Raw genomic sequence first — 25,114 nt, 5'->3', positions numbered from 1 at the left:
AAATAAAGAAGATCATCAATGTCTGGGGCACCTGGATGGCTCAGTAGGTTAAGAATCTGCCTTCAGCTCAGGTCATGCTCTCAGGGTCTTGGGACTGAGTGAGCCCCATGTCTGGCTCCCTGCTCAGTGGGGAGTCTTCTTGTCCCTCTCCCACTGTCTCTCCCCCTGCTTGTGCTCTCTCTCTCTCAAATAAATAAATAAAATCTTTAAAAAAAAAAGAGATCATCAAGGTCCATAGCAATGGTTATGGTAATATAATGGAAAGAAACTTTTATGAAGATAAATCTCTTGCTTTGAATTAATTCCTACCTACCCTTGAATTTGAAACACTGTTAAAATAAATTTAGCTCAAAAGGAAATAAGAAAAATAAGAATTCAATTTATTTTTAAGCAGAAAGATATGTTTAAATTTTGTCTCCAATAACAATTTCATTAAAAAGCCTAGGTGTGCAGACAACGAACTAAAAATAAATCTACAAATCTGAGTCATTAAGTCAGTCTTCAAGATTTGTGTTCTAAGAGTCTTATGACTAAAAGAAAATATCAGTTTTCTCAAAGTATCTTGATTTTAAAGAGATTTAAATAGCAGTAAAGAAAACATCAGTCACCTGATTCTTGGAAATATTCATTTATTTAAGTTTAAATATGCCATGCTGCTTTGAAAAAACAGAGGTAAACAAACCCCATGTGAAAATTGTTAAGATATTTCTTTTGTAATGTTAATGTTGCTGTCTTCATAAATCTCTGATTCTAGCCACAGCCCCTGCTCTCTCTGACTTTGATTTACACAGAGGCTGACCTGTTTCTAACCCTGTCTTGAGCCAGCCTCTAGGATTATAGGACTATGATCTGGTACATTCCTTAGAGGAAAAATTTAACTGAGAAATGTTTTTTCCTGACAAGTGATAAAGCCCTTCTCTTTTTAGGTTACGCCAAAGACAAAGGTGTGGTTAAAATAAATTGAGACTAGGAACACAGTATGAATTAAGGAGACAACTTAAGTAGAAGATTCTGTGTGTAAGAAAGCAAGGTAAGACAAAGGAAGGGAGACAGACCGTAAGTTGCCTGGAAGCTATCAATTCCTATTTTTATAAAGCTTAGACTCTAGGAGAGTAATTATCATCAAGGCCAGATCAATTTTCCTAGACACAGTATTTTATTAGATTGCTACATGACAGCATACTAATTAAAACTGATGGGTCTAATTAGAATCCCATTAATAACGAGAAAGGCAATGACAGATGTATCACCACATCCACCACACCTTAATGCATCAGATGCTCTGACATTCCGGCAGTTCGGATACAGGTTTGTTTTGTTTTTTCTTTTTTGTGATTTGTTATTTTAAGAAAGGAAGGGAACAAACATGGTAGACGGGTGGTGGTGAGGGACAGCAAGGTCCCCAGTTCTCTGATAGTGAAGACCTTCAAAAAACAATTAGTGAAAAACACTAGGGAAAGCTTAAATAAATTATCATTTCAAAAAGTCAGGCTAAAGTAAGAATATAATGTACTTTAGAGACTTGTAGGACAATAGTAAATTCTCAGTGTAATTCTGAAATAAGCTACCTGATTCAGTTTCTTACCCAAATACCATGGTAAAAAAAGCAAAGATGAAATTAAATCAGTATAGCTTTTTTTCATAGTTATAATAATATAATCATAGTTTTGTATAAATTATGACATCAGATTCTAATCTTGAAACACAATATTCTATTTCTGTTGTTTCTTAACATTGAGTCACTGCTCCCCCCCCCAAAAAAAAAAAACCCAATGATACATATATCAGAATACAGACTGGGAGGCTAAGGCATATTAACAGAACATATTTATTATTTATTGAATAAATACTATTGGGTACCTTCCATGTGTCAAATGTTATTCTAGGTGACAGAGATATAATCTCTGTGAAGTTTAGTTTTTCATAGGAGGAGCAGTAGTGAAAGAAAAGCAGCAACCAATTAAAATAAAACAAAATAAAAGCCAAAAAACCTACGTATACTTGTAAACCCTATTCTTGACCTACTTCAGCAGCCCCCAAGGAGTACCTGGGCGTCCTCGAGCTCCTCTACCCACTCTACTCCCATCTTTCAGTCTATCATATGGCCTAGCATGGCTTGGACATGATTAAATATGAACTATTCCTCAGGATCCAGGAATTTCCACAAACTTACTGAGTGCTGGCTTTCCTCATCCCTCTAGGACTCAGTACACTACTTCCTGGCCAGTTCTGCCCTTGTCTCCTGGGCATCTAGAACTCCTAGGCTCTAGCATTTTAGGGACATTCTACTTTCTATAACAAGTACATGATTTGGCTTTTATGAGGTCCTATGTCTCTTCCCTCCTTGTTTTTTTATTCAAAAGAATTCCTTCATATTGAGCACTCTAATTGGGTTGCACCCCCTCATTATATATGCTAGATTATTCTATGAATATCAAAAGCTCTGTCTAGAATTTTTCTGTATTTTTTCTTTCCATGATTAGATTGGTCTTCAGGATAGAAGAAGTGGAATATTTTAAACTTACTACTAAATAATCATGTACCATCCATTCTCAGTAAATTTCCCTCCTATAGGCTTTGTCTCTTTTTTTTTTCCCAGGTGACAAAAATAATATGGGTTTTTTCAACCCATTTCCTATATATAATTTATATACAACTATGTGCCACAAATGTTTCAGGCAGTCCCAATTTCAATTTCCTCTGTGTGTGTGTGTGTGTGTGTTTAATAGAAAATTCTAACCATGACTCCAAATATCAATAGCAAAGGTTTGTCTCCCAAGTCACATTCCAGTCTGTGCTAGGTAGTCAAGAGGAAGAGAAGAGAAGGGGACTCTACTCAAGCTATTATTCAGAGCCCCTAGTTCATTCCATCTTGTGATACCATCATCTTTAACCCTGACCTTTGATTTTCAATTTTTCTGCAGAATGGAAGGATAGACGCTGGATAGTATCTGACAGATTTTCATGTGTCAAGCCTGGGAGCAGCTTACTGCTGCTTATCCATATTCCGTTGACCAGAATTCAGGTACATGGTTCCAACCTAACTAAAAAGAAAGTGTCCTAATTCTTATGTGTCTAGAAAGGAGAGGGAAAATATTTGTAAGCACTAGCTTTCTCTGCCACATTCTCTCATTCTATAACCAAATATACTTTTGTTCCTTTCCTTCCACACATAGGAACACCCTCTTTCCCTTCCTCAAAGGAGACAACCCCAAGTTCCATCCAGTCCTTGCATCCAGCTGAAAGACCAGAAATTTTAGATGTTGTGTTGTTCAGTCATCTCTGTTGGGATCAGATGTGGTCCTCTTGGTCTAGCAACTTTAGGTCTAAAAAGCCAGTTATATGCTTACTCCTCAACCCCACACTAAAAATTCAGTAATGAATCAGAAGTAAGATGTCCTTGGACATATTTGAAAAGCAGATTTACGAGCATACCTTATTTGGGATCTGTATAAATTTTTATAACAAACTGCCTGCTGGATCTGGGGGCCCAAAAGCTCTTTTACAGCTAGAAAAGTCAAAAGCTTTTAAAATCTGAGATCAGAGAATCTTTATCAATAGAGTTTCATCAAAATCTTCATAGACTTCTAAATTTTTTGGTTCTAATGATTCCATGTACCAGAAATACACTTGAAGTTCTTTTTAGACACGACTCACATTATCTTCAGGTTTGCCTCCTTGTATCCATGTTTCTCCCTCTCATTTTACTAGAGGCAACATTGAGATCATTGCATGTGAATGAAAGAAAGCCATCTTTCTATCTGATCTTTGAAGAAGACTGGGTGTTACTGGGCCTTCAGAGATGAAAAGAATTTTCCATCCTATTTCCAAGTACATGATATTTAGAAGTTGGCTTTTCAGTTAAGGCCCTAAATTTCTGAACTATTTCTTTTTGCTTTTAAACCATCCAATTTCTAAATCCCTCCTATGCTCATCACTTGTTGAAATACAATGCCAAATACAGCCAATATCCATACTCACTAAAACTTTTCTCCCCCAGCCAATTCCCTCAGACATACTCGCTCAATAGATACATAGATTGTCTTCAAAGTTAATACAGGTAACATTTTTACCTGGTAAAAAATACCTGATATTTCATTAACATGTATCACCATATTTTCACTCCCCAATATCAATTTATTTCCCACTGCTAGACAATTATTCCAATACCTATTTTGAGTTGTTTTTTTTCTTACAGCAGCACCTTATTTCAATATTCCAGTTTTAGTATTGTTTATATGCTATTATAACAAGCTGCTACATGCTGTTATAACAAGCAACACCCAAATCTCAGTAACCTAACTCAATGATGGTTTACCTAATGATCACATCTTTCCTTTGTTTCTCTTTCCACACATAGAACATCCTCTCCAAAGGAGAAAACCCAAAATTCCATCTCATCTTTGCATCTAACTGAAAGATTAGAAATTAAAATGTTGTGTTGCTCAGTCACATCTCTTAGGCTCAGATGTGGCTCCTTTTGGGACAGCAACTTCCAAAAAGAATCAATTAGGTGAGGGAGGAAAGCTATGTTACACAGGGTCACTGAGACACCCTGGTGCTTTCATCTTATACACTATGATTTTCAATGTTGTCTCCACCATCACCATGCCGTGGGGAAAGAGAAGGGAAGTTTACACTAAGAGTTTTATGGGGTAGGCCTCCAAGTAGTCTGCATCACTTTTATACACATTCCATTGGCCAGAACTCAGTTCTGTGCTCCTAACCCGAGTGTAAGGGATCTGAGAAACATTGAGGACCATTGTACATAACAAGATAAAAAGAAACACAAGGACTGATGAGCATTATTTGTCCTAGCCCCATAAATGCAAGCAGTTGTCATATCAATAAATACAACTATTAAGTTTCAAAGATATTTACTGTCTTTTGAGGAAATCCAGGACAGCATTTGGAGAAAAATTACAATCAAATCGAGGAGTGACTTTATCAGAGAGGCACTTCAAGGACCTTATATCTCCAATAAAATTTTACTTAAATTTTTGAAAAATCTCGATTATTCTTATAGAGAAAGTAGCATGGAAATACTGAGGGCATTGATTATTATCAGAGGCTGCTAACACAAATTTTTAAAAAATGAAGTTTTTGGGTTTTGTTTGTATTGTTATTTTCAAGATAAGCAACACTGAAGAACACTCAGAATGGAAAAAGTCATGCCAACAGGTTCAGTGGGTTTGTTTACTGAAGGAGCTATATCAGCTGTCTTAGGAAGGAGTGTAGCTACGTCAGAAATAGACTGAAGTCAGGAAGCTAGCTTGAGTAAAACTCAGGAGCTTAAAGCAGGGCTTCTGCTATATTGCAGAAATCTTGGCAAAATCTTAAGACAGATACGTGTAATGAAGTATGAAGATCCAGGATTTGGTCCAGGCTAAAGTAAACCTCTACTCAGATCTCAACGGGCTGCAGTCCATTGAAGTAACAAGAGACCATACTTAGTTGCTCTGACGTTTGTGAGGGTTCAACCTTTTACTTTTCATTTCCATACTAACTGTGTTCTTTGTCGATCTCATACTCCTATATCAGCAGACGCATACTCCTATATCCACAGACATCTTATGCTTCAGAACAGCCATATTATCTCTTTTAGGAACAGAGGATAGCTATATGTTGCTTGAAGTCTCTGAATTCATTTTCTCAAATTGTTTATCTAGAATATCCCAAATCACAATTGATGGCAACTTCATTCTCCCAAAACTCTGGAGCTATTTTTGAATGCTCACTTGTCTCGTGACCCATATTCAATGTTTCAGGAAATTGGTTAGTTCTACTTTACAATGTACCCAGAATCAGACCAGTTTTTGCCAATTTCCACTGCAACTACCACCAAGCCATCATCATTTCTTTCTGGTATTATTGCAAAAGTTTTTGGTTTTGGGTTTTTTTTGATGTTTTTGTTGTTGTCGTTTGGTTGGTTGGTTTTGGTTATTTAACTTTTTAAAAATTATTATTGAGGTATAATTGACATATAACATTTTATTAGTTCCAGGTATATAACATGATTTGATGTTTGTATATACTGTGAAATAATCACCAAAATTAGTCTAGCTAATGTCCATCACCATATATAGTTATAAACTTTTTTCTTGTGATAAGAACTTTTAAGAACTACGCTTTTTAGCAACTTTCGATTATGCAATAGTATTATTAACTATAGTCATCATGCTGTATTTTATATCCCCATGACTTCTTTATTTTATAGCTGAAAGTTTGTACCTGTTGACCCCCTTCACCCTTTTTACCCACCTCCCAGCCTCTGGCAACCACCAATCTACTCTCTGTATCTGTGACCTTGGTATTTTTGTTTTCTACTTTTAGATCCCACATTTAAACGAAATCATATGGTATTACAAAGCTTTTTAATTAGTCTTTTTGTTTTCAATTCTTTCTTCCTACAATCTATTCTTAAGCTAGTTACAGTGATTTTTTATTTATTTACTTATTTATTTATATATAAGATTTTATTTATTTGAGAAAGAGAGAAGAGAGAGCATGAGCAGGGGGGAGGGGCAGAAGGAGAGGGAGAAGCAGACTCCCTGTTGAGCAGGGAGCCCCATGCGGGGCTCAGTCCCAGGATCCTGGAATCATGACGTGAGTCGAAGGCAGATGCTTAACAGACTGAGCCACCCAGGCTCCCTAGAGTGATCTTTTAATAACATAAACCTGATCATGTCATTTTTTCTTTACAACTATCCAAAAGTATCCCATATCATCTAGAGTAAAAATGATAGCCCTTCCAAAGACCTTCAAGTACCTACTGAACCTGAAACCCACCATTTGTGGTCCCGTCCCTACCTCTTAGATCTGCTCCCTTACTAGGAGCCCCCAGCTATGTTCATTCTGTCCTAGATCCATATTACCCCTGAAAAGTTTCTGACATGCTCCCATTTTAGGGAATCTATTTAGAGAATCTAAATAATTCAAAAGTGATTCAACAGTTCTTACTATTTGGGAAATAGAATGGAACAATTAAATACTTGATGGACATATGAATGAATAAATGAATGAATGAATTTGATACTGGATATATTTCACATTGTTTTCGAATCCCTCTAACCTAAGTATCTTCACATTTTAAATAGCACCATAAGTTATATTGTAGATTTCATCTATGTTGGCAGGTTTTATTTAAGAGATTTTAATTATTATTCGTGGAATTGATTGTGTTTCAATAAATATATCCAAAATAAGGATGGAAGTTATTTTTTCATTAAAATAAATATTGGATTCACTCATAGACACCTTCTGTCAATACCTTACACACAGAATTTTCCCACGCTTAATCAAAACTCCAGTAACCTTTAGGGTAAAACCCAATCAACTTTGACCTCCTTTAAGTACTATTGTTCAAAAATTGTTGATATACCAACACAAGTGATTTTTATCTTTCTCACCAAGGTTTTCTAAGCTTATTCACATATAATATGAACTCTCATTGCTTGAGAAACGAAAAATGTGTTCAATGACCTAGCCATGGAAATTCTTTTCCCATATACTTTGATGATTCCATTCCTATTGCCTAAAATTACCTCCTTTTTTTCCTACCTTGTCTACTTATTTCAGGGAAACCCAGGCTTGAAATCTCAAATGCCTCTTCCTCCACAAAGCCATCACTAACTCTTTCTCCATGCTTCTGAAATCTACCTCATATAATTTTGTAGTCAAGTTCCTACTTTCAGAGGTACTTGTATATTCTGCTATGTAGAAAATTTATATTTTATAATAGAGTCTTCTTTCCAAATAGATACCACATCTTCAGGTCAAGTACCTAGTTGGACTTACTGTTTCTAAGTGTCCAATAGATATTAATATTCAGAATTTGGGAACAAAGATTGGAATAATCAGGAATTCCTAAAAATCTTGAATTTTTCTCATTTTTGTAGTGTTTATAAAGGGAAGATTAGTACTTAGTATTTTAGTTCAACATGTAATAGTACTGTTGTTTACAATGTCAGTAGTATTTGAGTTATATTTACTAAGAATTTGAACCTAAGCAAAAGTTCAAATACTGGAAAACATCAGTGTACATTACTGGGAAGTCTTTGAATGACTTAATGTTCTGATCTCCTAGGACAGTAGCAGCAAGATTCAGAATCACATGTCAAAACTGCTCATTTAAGTAATTATTTTGCATCCTACACTCGTTATTTGTTATTTCTTAGAAAACCATTCATAAGATTTGTACAAAGTATAATATCTATCAATCTATTTATTTATCTTAATTTGCAAGAATGATTCACAATTAGCAAAAGATAAGGTTAAAAATACACATTTTAACATATTAACAGCTACAAATAAGACTGCCTGATTATGTGGTGACTGGTTCCTTCCTACATGCTCCTGTTCCAGTTCTTGAAGCTGCTGACCTTAATATTCAATGTGTAACAATGTTTCCTGCTCTTGCTGTTGACTTGCTATTAACAGATTCTTCAAATCAGTAGTCTACATTTATAGTTATGGTCTAATTCTCACAAGAGAATTGTAAATAATTTTTCTTATTTTTCCAATTTGTCAACTGCTTATTATCAGGATTTGAGATTTAGAACAACAAATAAATTTTCCAAGAGAAGTCAGGAAGATGTTTCTGCAAGAATTCTCTAGTTGGATTACTATATACAGTCACCTGTAAATATTATTTAACTATCTAATTGAAATATTTAATATACGACCTTTAATGTGGAAGATACTGAAGATTAAAAAGTGAACATCGTGTAGTCCCTGATAGAGCTTACATTCTAGCTAGAAAGACTAGCAGTTAATCAAGAAAGTGCGATGAAGTATGACAGGAATACAGCTGGGAGGTGCTGGATATTGTAGGAAGAACACATAGGAGGAGTTTGGTGTCTCTTCATATTAAAACAAAATATAAGTAATTACCCTTTATATAGGCTGATAATAATATGCATTTATGTGATTAAGTACAGAAAATCTGAATTAAAACTGAGTAGGGGGACACTTTCTGTGTCATGATACCACTGAATACTTCTCAGACAGCATGTCTTTCACTTTCTGTGAAAACCAATAAAATGGACTGTTTGTCCATGTTTCATTATTTTACTTCAAAATGATGCCACTCACAGATGATTTATTTGCAATTCTTTACTAGATAACCCTTGAATAAAGGAGCTCAGTGTATTGCCCATAAATAGAGAATCATAATGATACTCAGGAGAATCAGAATCAATATTAAATCTTTTTAAAAAAATCTGAATGTTGGTATCCCTCCTACGTTGTTGGTGGGAATGCAAGTTGGTACAGCCCCTCTGGAAAACAGTGTGGAGGTCCCTTAAAAAGTTAAAAATTGAGCTACCCTATGACCCAACCATCGCACTACTGGGTGTTTACCCCAAAGATACAGATGTAGTGAAGAGAAGGGCCATATGCACCCCAATGTTCATAGCAGCATTGTCCACAATAGCTAAATCATGGAAGGAGCTGAGATGCCCCTCAACAGATGACTGGATTAAGAAGCTGTGGTCCATATATACAATGGAATATTACTCAGCTATAAGAAAGAACGAATTCTCAACATTTGCAGCAACATGGTTGGCACTGGAGGAGATAATGCTAAGTGAAATAAGTCAAACAGAGAAAGACAATTATCATATGATTTCTCTCATCTATGGAACATAAGAACTAGGATGATCGGTAGGGGAAGAAAGGGATAAAGAAAGGAGGGTAATCAGAAGGGGGAATGAAACATGAGAGACTATGGACTATGAGAAACAAACTGAGGACTTCAGAAGGGAGGGGGGTGGGGGAATGGGATAGACTGGTGATGGGTGGTAAGGAGGGCACGTATTGCATGGTACACTGGGTGTTATACGCAACTAATGGAGCATGAACTTTATATCGGAATCCGGGTATGTACTGTAAGGTGACTAACATAATATAATAAAAAATCATTTAAAATAAAAAAAAATTTAAAAAAATCTGAATGTTACCCTGATCTAGAGAGTAATACCACAGACTTAAGAGTAAAAGCAATAGTTAAATGTATCAACATAAACTATTTGGAGTTTAGTGAATTATGTTCTTAACTTTTACTGAATTCTAACATTCACACAGAAAAGTACAAAGTTATGTGTTCAATTAAAGAGCTTTGCACAAAGTGAACGCCCCATAAAAATAGCACTCACATCAAAAAATACAATGCTGGTAACCAAAACCCCCCTTGCATTCCTTCTAGTACTATCCCTCACCCAAAACGGTCAGCATAACTTCTATTAGTACAGATTGATTTTATCCATTTTAATACTTTAAAAAAAATGAACTTCTTCAGCATATACTCTTTGTGTCTTGCTTCTTCAGCTCAAAAACATTTTGTGTAATCCATCTAGGTTGCTGCTACAGCAATAGGTCCTTCATTCTCATCGCTGTCTAGTGTTCATTTTGCTGACTACAAAATACTTTATTTATCCATTGTACTGTTGATAAACAAGAGGGTTATTTCCAGTTTGGGATATTACAAATAGCAAGTCTATAAACATCCTGGGACATGTATTTTGTGAATAAACACACACATTTCTGTTCAGTATGTATCCTTAAGAGTGAAATGTTCAAAATAGATTATGATGGTGACAGTGGATTCTCTCAGGCAACAATGAACCATGCTGAGGGCCTTTATCTCTGACTGAAGCCCCTATTCCATTTTCAATATTTTCTGAGGCTTTTGAGTATACACAGCTTGAGTATGACCCAAGGCCAAATAGGAACTTTTCCAAGTCCTGGCAGAAGTCTGGATTTGAACCAGAACCAGAATTACCTCCAGGTGGCAGGGCATAAAGGCAACATTTAATAAACCTTCTCCCTAAGTTATTTGACATTTTGTCAGAAATCAGAGTCCAGGAAGCAGCACAGAGAATATAAAAGACAAAAATCAAAGAAATCGTGTGTTCTTCAACTTTAGTAAGAGAAAATCAAATAAGTTACTAAATCACTTGAGCCCTCGGGCCAAGCTCAGGATAGAAACTTGAAAAGGTTAGTGCATTTTCTTCACAATTTGTTAAAAGCACATTGATTGATGATTAATCTGTCACAGTCAAAGTAATTACTTCATGAATAGACAACTGTCATTGGGAAGAGCTCCCTACTTCTGCTAAAAAAGCCAAAAAAAAAAATTAAGAAATTCAGTTTCTGCAAATGATTACAGTATTCTCTTGACAACAGACACGTGATCACGCACACACATGCACACAAATAAATAGTTTGAAATACTGAGGGAAATTACTTGATCCTGTTTAGGTTTTAACATGTAGTAGTAGCTTTTGTTCAGTTTTAACAGTGTTTGAAGGATCAGCACCAGTAAAACACAAAAGAAAAAAACAAAAAACAAAACAAAACAAAAAAACCCGAGAAATTTTGTATGAGATATTTTTCCTTTTAGTTTACTCAGTAACTAAAGCTCTTCTTTATGTTTGGGTGATTTTATAAGTCAGTGTGGGATGCAAAACTTATATCAATAATAGAAATATTCACTTTCCAGACTCTTTTGCAGCTTTGGTGTAAGCATATGACATAGATCCTTCCAATAAGATCCAAATGCTTGCCCCATACCGTGAAATAGGAAAAATGACTTGTGTTTCCTAGATGCTATGGCAGTGAAAATAAACAGCTCCTAAAGGAAAGCTCTGGCAGCTCTCATTCCACAGCATTCAGAACCAGTGTGCATGGTGAATGGGTTTCAAGTTACGGTGTGTGCTCATAATAGAGAATGTTGCCCTCACTGAACTAGATCTGTGGTTTAATTTTGGATACAATCAGGCTGCTAAGTCTCCTGAAATCTTAGCAATACTCTGAGCTACCTAATATCCTTCTGATAAATTCATTTTCTAGTAATTATAGCCAAAGTCATTTCTGTGGCTTACCACTTGGAACCATGGGTAATGGGGTGAGGGTGATCAACAATCAAATAATGATTATTTTCTTTTAAAATGTATAAATTATGTAGGAAATGATTCTTAATTTCATAATTCAAAATTTCATTTTTTCCCCAAGAAAAACATGCTGTGTTATTTCTACCTGTTCTTTTCCTTCATCAAACATTCGATAAAAATTGATGATAAACATAATATGACTATTGACTAGAAGTTCTATTAAAAGGTTTGGTAATAAAATAAATCATTGTTTTAGATAAAATGAAGCTTCTGGGATGCCTGGGTGGCTCAGTCAATTAAGCATCTGCCTTCGGCTCAGGTCATGATCTCAAGGCCCTGGGATGGAGCCCCACGTCGGGCTTCCTGTTCAGTGGGGAGCCTGCTTCTCCCTCTGCCTGTCGTTCCCATTGCTTGTGTTCTGTCTCTCCTTCTCTGACAAATAAATAAATAAAATCTTAAAAAAAATAGATAAAATGAAGCTCCATTATTGCTTGGGGATTTGGTCTTTTGTGTCCTTATTTCTTTTCATTAACTTAAAAAGGAACAGGCAGATATTTCTAAAATAAAACTCAAAAAATTATAACAGTGTTTGCATTAAATAACATAACGAGAATTTTTCCATTTTTATGTAGCTGTGTTGAGTCTACCTAAGTAGGTACACTATTTATAAAAAACATTTAAAGATGACATTTGATCACATTTGAAGAAAAGCATATTAGTGGATGAACAGATAACAGCAGGGGAGAAAGTGTTCCACTACAAGATAAAATGACATTTTGGCAGCTGAGGTCATGAGTAGGTAGTTAAAGAAAAAAACAAAAACAAACAAGGAAAAACACCATCAGCTGTGTTCTCTCCTAGCTCCATAGCTAGCGAAACTTTGTGCCAGCCAAAAAATAAAATTTTACTTATCTCAAATCTCTTCTAAAATGAAAATTATTTTGACCTTAGAATAATATTTTTCAATTAATAAGAATGGATAGGGTAAAATCCAAAGGGGTAAAATCATATCTCAATGCATTTTTTAATAGTTCAGAAGAAATCAGAGAATACCTATATCAGAAAAAAACCACCTATTTATAATACCATTACTTCTCAAACTACAGAGCCACAAAACTCCATCAGTTATACATGACTGCTCTGGTACCAAAGGAGAACTGTGTGTTAATAAGTCCATGTTTATGAACTTTAGAATGGTTACTATGAGGGCATTCTGTAAAAATTACTCTCTGGTGAAGTTAAAGAATGCCAGGAACAGAAATCTTCTTCCTGAGGCAAGGTAATTCCCCTGAGTAAATAAAAATACCTACAGCAGTGGAGACAAATTATGATGACATTTTACAACACACACAAGGAGCTTCCTTTAAAATGTAAGATTTGCACAAACCCTTTAGAAAAGCCATTGGAAAGGTCAAATTGTAATCCAGTGGTTTTCAGCTACAGCGCAGTGACAAATCGGTGTGTTGTAATCAGTCATAGGGATGTGCTACAGGTAATTTGTTACAAACAATATTTAAGGTACCACAGGGTGGGAATGATTTGCTTTTTATGAATTACTGTCTGGTCAAGGTTATCCACATAAATAACATCACTCTTACTTACATCTCAAACACCATCTAGAGAAAGACTATGTCTTTCATGAGAAGTTTATTCTTCCTAAGTAGCATTAGGGAAATAATGAAGAGAACTATAGAATTTTAGCATGATATAATAGATCGAGGATATTAGGGAAGTAAGTCATTTAGTTCAAATGTTCTTAGAAATAGTAAAAATAAATTTAAAATAAATATTGATAGGGTATAAAAATGTTTCATATAATAAAGGAAGAGAAAATGGCATAAAGCTATTTATGCTAAACTCTAAATTAAAAAAATGATTAACAGGGAAAGCAAAATAATAACAAAAAAGATTTATACAGAGTTGATTTAATTTGGTTTTGTTAAGATTACCCATAAAGAACAGTAAACAAATTGATAGTATGATGGAACCTGATGAGTTATTAATTATAAGCATAAAAGAAAAGCATTATAATGCCCAATTAATTAAAATTCTTAACATTTGATTGTATATTTTCCCCTATATTGTGAAATTATTAACTTCATGGTTATAATTGGTTATAATCTTTTTTTTTAAGATTTTATTTATTTATTTGACAGAGAGAGACAGCCAGCGAGAGAGGGAACACAAGCAGGGGGCGTGGGAGAGGAAGAAGCAGGCTCCCAGAGAAGTAGCCTGATGTGGGGCTCGATTCCAGAACGCTGGGATCATGCCCTGAGCCGAGGGTAGACGCTTAACGACTGAGCCACCCAGGCGCCCCAGGTTATAATTATTTTTAGAACTTACTCAAATTTTTTATCTTATTATTTTTAAGTATCATCTTGCCCCATATCATAAAACAACAGCTGAATTACAACATATGGAAAGACGGCAACGGCAACATAGTTCTCTAATGTCTTAGAATCCACAGCAAGCAATAACAGAACAAAACAAAACAAAACAGAAAGAAATAAGATAGCAAAAACATGGACAACATCTACACGCAAAATGGCCATAAATTATATCCATGAATCTTAAGCATACACAGTTGGAAACAAATACCACCACAGGCCCCACACGCTTTCCTGATCTGTGTAGGGGGAAGCAGAAGAAAGCAATGGAGGATCTAGCAGAACTGAAAACAGAACTCCTCAATAGCCATAGATGTTCACTGGAAAGCTCTATATACCAAGAACAACAGCCGAAAATCAAAGTGCCTTTGCCCAGCCTAAATTCTAGTAACAGTGGAGTAGAAAAAGTCTGTGGTTAGGTCTGAATGACCATTTGTTGATAATGTGTCTGATGTCGAGCTATATTTCTGTAAATTTCTGTACATTTTTCTAATGAAGAAGTGGGGAAAGAATGATTAAGTTGAGCTATATCTTTTGTGAATGCTTTTTTATTGTTTTTGTTTTCTTCACAAATCTCTGATAGATATATGGGGATAGCATTTATGATACATTTCTCAACACATTTAACTTGTTGCAGCCTCTTTAAGCCCAGTTCCTATTTCTAATTTCTGTTGTTTCCTACTAGGGATCTAAAGAGTGTTCTTTATATGTTGCTGGAGGAAGGAATTTAGGGTTTCCATTTGCGTCTTTTCAGTCTTTCTACACTTTTCCTTTCACCTCATCATTTACCCTCCAAATAAACATCCCTGTGGGGATGGGGGTATGTTCCTTGCTTTCTCCATTCTCAGAGTTAGGAGATAAATTTAAAAAAAAAAGTTCAGTAAAATTTAGACATGATTCTATTTTGAGAACATGTTCAGGGAAATGAGGAGGAAAAGGACAAGGGCTAAGATAGGAAAGAAAAACCTGATATAAAGAAGGCTCTGTCCCTGGTATTTTGTCGACTGCATCAGTAACAGTGATCATGAAATTATTCAGCAGTGTTCAAAAAACAGTATGGAGGCAGAATAAAGTGCTATACATGGGGTAGAGGACTCGGACATTTCCACGGACCAGAAAGTAATATAACTGGGTAAATCAGACTAAGTCGGGTGGTCTAGAAAGCATGTCTCTTGATAAGGGAGCAATTGCTCTCAGTTACAGCCAATTCTTTGCAGGTGGGAACCAAAGAATGCAAAGAATGCTGCCTTCATGTCGCTGATGATTTATGGGTAACCTTTGACTAGGAAATATATTTTTTAAATCATTTTCTGGATAAACCATGATGGCAAAAAAATGCATCTGTGGACAGAATTCAGCTCATGGATCATCAGTTTGATAACACTGTCCTAGTTTCATTTTTTTCTTTTATTATTTGACAAATAGTTCAAGCTAAATAGGGCTCTGATATAAGAGCTATCACAAATAAAAGTCATACCCACTTTTGAGGTTAATAGTTTGATGGGCTCACACATCTATCTTAATATAGCTACTTGCTGAGTTTAAATCAATAGACAAAGATGCTGTATTGGCAGGGTTCTGTGTTCCTAGGAAAATGGCCAGCATTACAATTGACCATATGTGTGCAGGATAATTCACACACACACATACACACACACACACACACACTTCCTCCCAGGGTACAATTTCAAAATTTTGTAAGGTCGAAGTTTAAACTAATGCATATGGACTATGTCAACAACATTCCTAAAGTCTAATCCTAGGAAATATATGAATACTATACCTTTTTATGATACTTCTTTAAAGGGAGTTTATTAAGCTGAAAACAGTCTCTGTTTGGATTCACTCCTTTTTACAAATAAGGGCAAAAGAAACTCCAAAAGTTTGAGTAAATTGCTCCAGATTACACAGAAACGGAGTTAATAGAACGAGTGTAAAACTCCAAGTAACCCCTTTCTACACACGGTACTGCACTGGAGCTTCTCCTTGAAATCCCGACAGATGATCAAACAATTATTTTTATGGTTTTGTAGTGGAGTATGAAGTGTTTCGATAACTGAAGTAATTCTGCAATATTCTGCAGGAAGCTTTTTTTTTTTTTTTAAGATTTTTATTTATTTATTTGCAGAGATAGAGACAGCCAGCGAGAGAGGGAACACAAGCAGGGGGAGTGGGAGAGGAAGAAGCAGGCTCATAGCAGAGGAGCCTGACATGGGGCTCGATCCCACAATGCCGGGATCACTCCCTGAGCCGAAGGCAGACGCTCAACCGCTGTGCCACCCAGGCGCCCCTGCAGGAAGCTTTCTAAAGTCAATAGAAATATCTTGCATATCTCTGACAACAAAAAGAAATAAAAAAGAAAAAATGGTATTACTTCAAATTTTTGAGATGTCTCTTATCTTTAAGAATCATAGGTCATTCAAATAATTGGCCAAAAATGTATTAATATTCTAAGAGAGGAAATAACATTTTTATTTAAATTTTGCTTGTGATAAGCATGATGATCAGTTTAGGGAACATTTATCAAAACTTTGAGGCAAATTTAAATGCTTTGTGCATAATTTATAGTAAGATCAATCTCCATGCATCATATATAAATATATATAATGTCCATTTAAGTTTCTTTAAGTTTTAGAATTCTAAGGTCAATTAAGATAAATACTGTTAAACTTCTTTGTGCTCCAGAATGTGAGGTATTACGGCTATGATCTAATCGATGTTGAGTTCTTGATCAGGAACACAATCTTCACTTAAATAAGTATGCAACACATACCACAAGGATCCATTTTCTAGTTGTTTCCCCCTCCTGTTTTCAAGAAACATTTGGCAATAAGTGAGAGACTGCCTGGGCTTTATAAAATAAATTCGTATTTATAGTATATTTTAAAGGAATTTAAACTCTATCATCAGTAGTTGGAGAGATCCTGCAGTATTCCAAAAGATTAGGAAATAAGTAGCCTAAGCAATCTCTTCTTTCATATAACACACAGGAGTGTGTGTGTGTGCGCGCGTGTGTGTTAACAACGGCCAGTTCTAACTTTTAAATATATGAATAATTTATGGAGTTATGTTGTATTTTATATTTTCCTGTATTATAAAGAAATAATAAATGTATAATTTTATGCTCAGAAAATTTTTTTTAATATATATGCTTTTTATTTTATAAGCAAAAAACGGGTTGTATATTCAATCAAAACAGTTGCTGAATTTGAGTCTTTCAAGAGAACCTAAACAGAAATGAATTATAAAAGCAATTTCTATTTTTAATTTTGACCAAAATGATATTGACTATCCCACTTTCCTTAACTTCCGTCTTCTTAGAATACCTTCACTGTCACTAGGAGAAGATAATATTCAATTGGTTCTCAAGGGGATAATGTGGATTTTAGCTCCAAGAATTTACATAAAGGGTCCTGAACAATGGAGATGGTAGTCCTATACTACTCCTTGTTTTGGTGACCATGAAGGGACAAAGTAGTGGCACGTTGAGTGACACTCTTCATTGGTGTCAACTCTCTCCCTGAAGACAATGGGAAATTCCACCTCCATCCCCAAAGGCTCCCCTCTGGGATGTATTTTCAGACACTAGGATCAACTCCCATTAAAAAGCCTAAAAAGAAAAATGCTTATGTTCTTTTGTTAACCCTGCTTGGCCCCAACATAAACTAGAGGGTGGGGAAATCTGACCAGAAAATGGTAGTCTTAACTATAACATCGTACTGCAACTTGATCTCTTCTCTAAAAGGCAGGGGAAATGGACTGAAATCCCATATAATCAGGTCTTTATGGCCCTATACCAAACCCTGACACACATTCTTTTACGGGGCCCAAGGACACCTCTCTCCTCACCTTCTACCTTCAATCCACCAACAATTCAGCTGTCTTGGGCCCTTCTCGTTCTGTTAATCTGCCACCATACCTGTGTTCTGTCAAGTTCTTTGTGTGCCCCCCCACCACTTTGTCTCTGTTGTAAACAGGTTGCTGCCAAAATTGTGTACATGTCTCCCTCCGTTTTTCCTGGTCCATCTCCTCTTTGTTTGCTTTCTCCTTTGTGCATCAGATCTGAAATATGCCTTAAGAGAACTGGATAAATGCTGCCTGACTTTTGTTGTATGGGGGAGCTTCTCCCTCATTGTTTCCAGGTTAATGGCTATGATAATTGGAGCCAATTGTCTGTGGTTAGTCTACCTCAGGACAGAAACTTTAAGGAGTATTCCCAAGCAGCTGTCAAAACTCCTCTTGTTTCAGGGAGGTTCCCTGCCTTCTCTGGCCTGATATGGACTGCCTATTTTCACTTTTTGTTGGTGGAAAGAAAACATGTGTCTGTTACTCTGTTTGAGCAGATGAGTCTTGAGACCTGGAGTCCTCTTTTCTGAGCTTTTGTCCATCTCCAGGCTTGCTGGGGTCACCTCACCTCCTCTGTTTCTGCTTCCCCCTTCCTCCTGTTTTTTTCTGCACCACCCACAGGCACGGCTTGTGTTATAGCTGGCTCCTCTACCATCCTCTGGCCTCTGCACCATTGGCTCCTGCTCCTCTACCCAGTCAAGGAGCAAAAAGCACCCCAAGCTATTGGGTCACCTCCTTATGAGGTTCTAACTGAAGTACTTCCCAAATCAGCATGAAGTGGCCCAAGGGTGCCCTTGGGACTTAAAAAATCTAAAAATGAAGTTATGAAATGTATTCATAAATTTCCGCTCTAAAGAATTCTGGTTCACAATTGTTACTACTTAGTTTTCACTGGAGAGTAAGGTTTCTTAGAGTTAAAATTCTGCTAAATGTAATAAGGGTGATGGAAATAATGAAAGCAACTCGGTATGTAGGAAGTAGATGTATAAGAAAGATAAAAGGGGGGCGCCTGGGTGGCACCGCGGTAAAGCGTCTGCCTTCGGCTCAGGGCGTGATCCCGGCGTTATGGGATCGAGCCCCACATCAGGCTCCTCCGCTATGAGCCTGCTACTTCCTCTCCCACTCCCCCTGCTTGTGTTCCCTCTCTCGCTGGCTGTCTCTATCTCTGTCAAAAAAATAAATAAATAAAATCTTTAAAAAAAAAAAAAAGAAAGGTAAAAGGAATGGGGATACATTTTTTTTGTTGAGGGAAAAAAAGAAAGTAATTTTGTCCTAAAATGAGGCTGGTTATTTAAAGAAAGAGGGCTTAAGACAAAATCTGAATGAAAAAGAAAGTTGTAGAAGGCTTGTGAAGGAAAAACTTTGGGAAAGAATTTTTATGTGTGGTCAGGACTAAGATTGAAATGAATGGATTTTTAAAGTATACTGGTTTATTATTGAAATTCTGCTTTTCTCTCTGTTAAAAAGACAAAATTTTCTTGGATTATTTGGTCTGCTCTTGATAAGAAACTATAAACAAAGTGGGTTTTTTTAATCTGCCCAGAAAACCAAAGTTTCTATATTTTATCTTTATCAGATCTTTGATTAAGTATATGAAATTCCTGAAGTTTTAATGTATCCTGGTATAAGGTCATCACTAAATATTCTAATTATTGAAATGCTTTATGTCACAGACATAACCAAATTTTCTTATCAACTGCAGTACAATGAATTCTCATCAGATCTGCAACCATGTCCATTTTTGAGTCTTTTGTCATCAATATTTATTGTTCTGATGCTCTTGCAAAATGTGTTTCATCACCAAGGAGATTCATGAAAAGGACTTTTGACAAATACAGGTATCTGATATCTTTAAAATCATAAAATTAAACTGGGTAAGAATTTCCAGAAGAGCTGCATTCAAACAAAACAAGAAATAATGACTTGGGACTGAAGGAATTGAGGAAGATGATTGTAGTTTTTAGGACAATAGTTTGAAACACTGCCAGCTCTCCAATGTTTGCTCTTCCAGATTTGACATTTTCTCTTAGGATATCTACGACTTACAGAAATATGGTAAAATATTCTTTTGTGAACAAATTGAAACATTTAAGTTTTCTCTGTACTTGAAACCTTCAGAATTCAGAAAGTCACAGTGAGTATCCTTTCTTTCATAGCAATTATAATTATTTGCATAAGTTCAATAAGAATCTGTTCTCATTATGACAGGACACTACTGGAAATGTTGGTATGTTACCAAGGCTTTGACTGGAATGGTATATTTGAGAGACACATGCATTGATTCACATATGACTAGACATCTTTTTAAAAGATTAAGTTCATTTTATGGAGCCAATAACGCCCCTTGGAAAAGTTGGCTTCATACCTTGTTCCAAGAGTTTCCAGTAGCCTTCCCAGGTGAGTAAAAAATGTTATTTCCTGACAGGTGCAGGAAGCCTCAGAATATTCTGGGGACCTCAAAAAGAGAAATTCACTTAAATCTACAGGTATTACAGGCAAGTCTGATGGCAAGTATTGGGCTTGGTTTCTGGCCTCGAGATACTATTAAAAGTTCAATCTGAAATTCCTTATAAAAAGTTCCAGCAAAGCAGATTTCAAAGAATTAATCAATCACCATTCTTGCTGAGTGTATGTAAATAATTAGGCCAAGTTTCTTAACACTGGACTTGTTTTAAAATCAAATTAGTCTTGATTTGGCTATCTTTGATAGAAATGAGGGTGATTTTAGAGAAAGACTATGTTTCAATAACACACTTTTGTGGATGTTAGATTCTAGTTCTGGTTAGTTTCTTTGAGTGTTTACTGTTGCCTATAAACCTGGGCTGGACCGTAAATTCTTCTGGTTTCCTCAAATACCTACCTATAACTCTCCAAACGAAGGTTTCCAATTTTCTCCCATTCTCTTGACTTAAAATCATTAAAAACTAAAACTTCCCCTTTTCCTGAAGATCTACAAACTCAAGCCAGACAACTTGAGGTCAATTTCGGAGGAATTGCCACAAAACTCAAGTATAGACAATCTTAGTGCCTGTTGCTCTAAGGGCTATTCAAGGGAATCACCAGAGACATTTGAATTACAAACTAGGACAGCAACAACAACAAACCATCAGACTGCCACTGCCTGCTCCCACTCCATCTGAAGATGCTTCAAGCTTGACATTTAGAAATCTTCTCACTTATAGCACTCTGGACTCAGGCACTAGGTTTGTAATTTGCTTCAACCATTAACCTATGTCTTCTTTTGTTTCCATAGAAATGCCTCTTATTAATTACCTGATTGCTTGCTAAACAAAACAGAGACTATATGATACCTAACACCACCTTCCATACCTGCATTAACTCCTCTTGGAAAGTAAAAACCCACAAAGATAAAATCAGGCAGCAAACTACTTGGCTACAAGAGGCCCTTCACTACATCCTTCACTACATTCTTGAAGAAATCAGGGAGCTCTACACAGTGGCTAACACATCATACGGTGTATGGATCAATTCTTCCAGAGAGATTAAACAAAGCCTCCAGCCAGGGAAATCTGCAGGTGCTGGTCTGCAACAACCCTGACCCAAAACAAAAAACAAAAAACAACCAAACAAATGACTATCAACACCCAGTAGACCAAGCCACAACTTCTTTCTACCCCCCACTGTCCATCCAGCTTTCCTACAACTTAGACAACAAGGACTTCTGGGGCCCTCAGGCAGGGTCAGCATCCCACACAGCATGAAGCAGTTAAGAAGGTGGACCATCACCCATTTTCCCTTAAAAGCTTTTTAAAGGTCAGAGTCCTTGGGTAGGGAATGTTAGAGTAAGGACTTAGTTGGGTTCCAACGGGATGCTCAGAGGCCAGCAAAGGGGGAATCAGGGTCAGCTATAGGGAAAGTCAGATACCTGTCCTGGCAGCACTCCACAAGAAGCCAATCAAGCCAGACTGGCCCAAGACAAAGAAGGCCAGAGAGCCTGACCAAGTAAGAGAGAAAAGGGGCAAAACCTTGATCCCAAGGAAATCCCCTCCCTAAATAATAAATATCCCATCCCCTTGTTAACAACTGTCAATAAAAAGTAGAACCCTGAACCCCAGGGAGGTGTGGAGGTCTCCTTAGGCTCACCAGCCCTCACAGCTCGAGACTGTACTCTCACTCTAATAAACTCTTCTCAACCACCCTGTCTGGTCCATTCTTGAATTCCTTTCTTGCAATGAGAGTAATAGCCTCCAGCAATGTCCCTCGAGGGACTGGGTGAAGGCTTCAGCGCCTGAAGTTCTCCCAGACCCCCTGGCAACTGTTGGTGTCTAGATTCAAACAATATTTTCATTTGTTGTAGCACAGTTTAAATGGGAAAGTGATGAACTAAATTGTGTCCACAGGAGAACAAGAAAGAGCCTGATGGTCTATTCCCTTCTGGAGAGACAATTGAAAAAACAGGGAAGCCTGTGGATGTGAAGGGGACCCATGATATCAGTCTTCAAATGCAGGAAGGAATATCACTGGAATAAAGCGTAAGCCCAGACACAGAGGTAGGACGCAGATTTCAGCTTAAAAGAAATGAGCTGCCTTAGTTACTAAATCCCTGGTGCCAAGGCCATGCAAAAATGAAAGAGGACTTGGCTGCCTCTATTTGACCTCAGGCTGTCTAGTTGGGCTCTTCTTTCCAGCCTGTCTCTTGGCTTAGGGGTAAGACCTTGAGGGCAAAGTATTCCCTGATGGGAACCAAGACTACCCCCTCAAGAAAGAAGCCTGCAAAACCCCACCCCTGATGCACACCGAGATAGTGGTCAATTTCACCTTCACTGCCTATCTGCACGTACCCACCCATGTTTGGCCCACATTTTCCTTACATAAACTTGGAAGTATTTTTGACACTTGGAAGATAGTCTTTGAGATGCTAGTCTACTATCTTCCTGGTGTTGGCCCCACTGAAGCAAATTCCTTTCAGTTTCACTACCTCTTGTTTCCCTACCTTGGGATTTTGTCAGCCTCAAGTGGCTGAACCTGGTCTATCTGAGACCCCTGCAGCCAGATGCTCTGGCACCTCTGTGCCCCAGCTACAAAAAGAGCATGAATTTGGCTCAAGATTCAACCAACAGACTTAGCTAATATTTTTAACAGTCTCTGTTTCAGTCATTAAGCGGCAGATCCTTCTAGTGTTAAGACAAAGGCCATAGTGACACAATTCATTGCCCAGCAAAGACTAAGGCTCAGTTTTATAGTTTTTTTCCTATTAAATTCTATGATCTGACTTATACTCATAAAAAGTTGGAACATTTAATGCACCCTGTTTATTTGAGGATGACCTACATTGGGTCATTATTTAAACATTAATACCCATATGCAATTATACCTTAAACAAACACACGCAATATCATCTGGCAAAGTATATGTGAATACAGATTTCTAAGGAAACTATCAAGTAGCAATTTGTGTGCCCATACACACACACACACACACAATTATTATAGATTAGTGTAAAAAAAATGTAGAATTTATAAAAAATATATTCAAGTTCCACATCAATATAAATATACTTAACACTACTGAATTATATACTTAGAAATGATTAAAAAGGTAAATTTTATGTTATGTGCTTTTTACCAAAATGAAAAAAAATAAAAATTATATTCACAAATGTTGCTTATTGAAGAGTTTTATTTGGGTAGATAATGCTGCTTAGAATAAAAAAGAATCAAACTGTCTGAAATAATATAAAATGTGTTGCATTTTGCAAAAAATAAAAAATATGGTATTTTAAAAATAAATACACCAAAAAAATTCTATATTGAAAGGTTGATAAAGGCCACAGCAGTGATTAAAAAGAGTAATTATTAAAGACTTCCAATACCTTATCTTATTGTGTAAATTAAGTGGTTCCTGTCTGAGAGCTAATGAAAAAAAGAATTGCTTTGGAAGTTAATGCATTCTGGTGGTATGTATTAAAATAGTCAGGGACCACACGTTGATCAGAAATTACTAACAGGATGCCAGTGAATCATTCACATTGTCATCAACTTAGCCCTGGGCAGCAGCAAACAGCATGCCCTAATGAGGGCCTGACTCTTACTGTCTGAATGTCACAGGTGCTATCCTTTCCATGAAGTGGCAGAAAGCTACACGAATATGCCATATGTATTGTGCTGAAAAAAATAAGAACACCAAACGGTGTCCTATTATTGTCCATAAGTCAAGTGAGAGTTTAATATATAACTGCTTCCTGGGAAGAATTGTGATATGACGCTTAGTCATCTAGAAATAATTTCTTCACTTTTTTCCAGGCTTACTACTTGTTTACTTGATTTTAAAGTGATGCTGATCTGCCATTATCGTCCACTTGCATCAATCAATGGAAAGAACTCTGCTTGTTATACTTAAAATATGATTTTAGACTCATTTTGTTCCTGCATCCTGTGCATATTTAATTTGCCTTGTATTATTGTTAGGAGTCAAATTGCATCCCCCAAAACATATGCTGAATCCTAACCCCCGACTATCTCAGAATGTGACATTATTTAGAAATGGGGTCACTGCAGATGTAATTAGCTGAGGCGAGGTGAGGTCACGTTGGTGGACGGTGGGCCCTTAAAGCAATGCAACCTGTGTCTTTATAAGAAGAGATAAGAAACAGATGGGAAGAACACCCTGTGGTGATAGAGGCAGAGACTGGAATGATGCAGCTGCAAAGCACCGAATGTCAGGGACTGGCGGCCCTCTTAAGCCCAAGGGAGGCAAGGAAAAAACTTCTCCTACAGAATTTAGAGGGAGCCTGGCCCCGGCTGTTTAGATATGTAGTCTCCAGAACTGGGAGATAATAAATATAATTCTTTTGGCTTAAGCCACCCAGAAGTTTGTGACACTTTGTTACAGCAGCCCTGAGAAAGGAACAGTCATCTATACCAAATGAGCAGAGAAAGTAACTAAATTCTAAAAAGAGAGAGACCCTTGCATCTAATTATTTTACAGATAGAATTCTTTTAAAAAGGTCATACTTCTCTCAAACTTATT

The 25,114-nt window shown here is 36.6% G+C and overlaps 1 pseudogene; it reads left to right on the top strand.

Annotated features, from left to right (window-relative positions):
- Positions 1 to 1,234: 1,234 nt before the first annotated feature.
- The window catches only part of LOC105239930, a 47,647-nt pseudogene continuing 23,767 nt past the window's right edge, over positions 1,235 to 25,114 (top strand).

This window comes from Ailuropoda melanoleuca, chromosome 1, assembly GCF_002007445.2.
Source record: "Ailuropoda melanoleuca isolate Jingjing chromosome 1, ASM200744v2, whole genome shotgun sequence".
Taxonomy (NCBI): domain Eukaryota; kingdom Metazoa; phylum Chordata; class Mammalia; order Carnivora; family Ursidae; genus Ailuropoda; species Ailuropoda melanoleuca.
This window is presented reverse-complemented; position numbering and strand designations above follow the sequence as displayed.